General features: G+C 41.8%; 1 protein-coding gene across 1 annotated transcript in view; it reads left to right on the plus strand.

Annotated features, from left to right (window-relative positions):
* LOC143290169 (deoxyribonuclease-1-like) overlaps positions 1-2,500 on the plus strand; it is a 43,753-nt gene that overhangs the window by 15,689 nt on the left and 25,564 nt on the right. The gene's annotated exons all lie outside the window — the stretch shown is intronic.

Raw genomic sequence — 2,500 nt, forward strand, 5'->3', positions numbered from 1 at the left:
CACTAGCTCAAGGAGGCGTCACTGCGTTCGGACAAATCCATATGCGCTACATACATCACATCTGCCAAGCAGATGCCTGACCAGCAGCGTAACCCAACGCGCTTAGTCAGGCCTTGAGAAAAAAAAGAAAAGAAAAAAAAGGTGAATAAATAATAGATAAATACATTTAAAAAAATAACTAATACTACTAATAATAGTATGTATAAGGCGCAAAAACTTGATGAAGTCAACTATAAGCGTACATAAATAAATAAATAAATAAATAATAATTATAAAAAAAAAAGGTACAGGTAAGACTCGCGTCTCCGTGCCATTCTTATTCCTCCACCCCCCGCCCCCCTCTTCAATGTAACTACAGTGGTTGTCTGGGTACTACTAGTCGGGCGCATAAGCCGAGCGTTGGACTTTCAGTCTGAGGGTCCCGGTTCGAATCTCAGTAACGGCGCCCGGTGGGTAAAGTGTGGAGATTATTTCCCATCTCCCAGGTCAACAGATTTGATGTGCAGACCTGTCATTGCCTGAACCTGATTCCCCTTCGTGTTTGTGCACAGAGAGAGGAGACCAAACACGGACGTTAAAGATCCTGTAATCCATGTCAGCGTTTGGTGGGTTATGGAAACAAGAACATACCCAGCATGCATAACCCCGAAAATGGAGTATGGCTGCCTTTCTGGTGGGGGTAAATATAAACATAACGGTCATACATGTAAAATATTGCATGTCTATCTGAATGTTTATATGTTTGTGCCTGCTGTCTGATTGAATGACACAGGAAACGAATGACGAGCGCCCAATGGCAGCCGTCAGTCGGCTGTACTCGGGTAGACAGCCTGTTTTACAAACGACCCTGAGTTTGTAAAGCGCTCGGAGCTTGGTCTCCGACCGAGGATAGGCGCTATATAAGTATCCATATCATATCAAGTCAAATTAAATCACGTCTATGTGCGATTTGTATTCTTCTCCATTCACCCACTTCCTCCTCCTCCCCCTCCCCCTCCCCACCCCTTTCAGTGTAACTTGGGTGGTGGTCTGGATACCAGTCTTTCGGATGAGGCGATAGACAAATCAGTGTCCGGTTTGCAACACGCATTAGGAAAGTCCTAGGCAAAATTCTTCTTTTTTTTCTTCTTTTTTTTATAGCAAGGCAAGGCAAGGCAAGGCAAGGCAAGGCAAGGCAAGGGAAGGAGTTTATTTCGTGTTCCCTCCGGGAGGCATTGAAACATTATATACATTCATCTTTTACACATATCCTGTAAATGATTAAAACAAAAAAACAACAAGAGAGGCAAGGCCTTCAAGACTCACTTGTGATAAATTAAGTCCTCTAGCATTAATTACAGAGTAATTTCCCTTTTTTACTATCTGCACCAAAACGTTTGCAAAATAAATAAAAATTCCATGCTTAGCAAAAGAAGTTCCTGTTTGAACAAAAAATGATAATAATGACTGCTTCTGTTGTTGGGTCAGAATATCAGATCAAAGTGCCAAGTTTAGAGAATACAAAAAAATACAAATATAACAGTTTGCATATAATTAGGCTTCATTTATTATTTTTTTGTGCCCATCCCAGAGGTGCAATATTGTTTTAAACAAAATGACCGGAAGGAGCTGAATTTTTCCTATTTTTATGCCTAATTTGGTGTCAACTGACAAAGTATTTGCAGAGAAAATGTCAATGTTAAAGTTTACCACGGACACACAGACACACACACACACACACACACACAGAGACAACCGAACACCGGGTTAAAACATAGACTCACTTTGTTTACACAAGTGAGTCAAAAAGTGATGTCAAAAACTAGAAATAGGCTCATTCATTTCAATCGCTCAGTATACACATTGGAGACAAAAATATACACTTGTAGGCTGACTCGAGAAGAGAAAAAAGGTGGTGGTGGTGGTGGGGGCGCGGGGGGGAGTGGGGGAGTGTGGCAGCGCTGTACTAAGGCCGCGCGCGATGTACTCTCCACACGGAGATACAATGTAGACCGATTCATATTTCACACCGAGAAATGTGTGGTGACAAAAAAAAAAAGAAAAAAAAAAGTAATACACTACAGTACAATACTGTACTGCTATAGTAATAATTTTGTTGTTGTTTTTGTTGTTTTAATTCAGGGTAAATAGTGAGTGAGTGTGTGTGTGTGTGTGTGTGTGTGTGTGGACTCGGCTCGACTCGACTCGACTCATTTATTGTCATAAAATCCCGAAGGATTAATATACACAAGAAAGAACAAAAGGAACAAAGAAATAAACTGTCATCTACTACGCATGCGATGAAATACACAGTTGGTGAGTGTGTGTGTGTGTGTGTGTGTGTGTGTGTGTGTGTGGTGTTGTCTGTGTGTGTGTGTGTGTGAGAGAGAGAGAGAGAGAGAGAGAGAGAGAGAAAGTGTGTGTGTGTGTGTGTGTGGACTCGACTCGACTCGACTCATTGAGGAGGTGTGTGTGTGTGTGTGTGTGTGTGTGTGAGAGAGAGAGAGAGAGAGAGAGAGAG

This window comes from Babylonia areolata, chromosome 15, assembly GCF_041734735.1.
Source record: "Babylonia areolata isolate BAREFJ2019XMU chromosome 15, ASM4173473v1, whole genome shotgun sequence".
Classification (NCBI taxonomy): domain Eukaryota; kingdom Metazoa; phylum Mollusca; class Gastropoda; order Neogastropoda; family Buccinidae; genus Babylonia; species Babylonia areolata.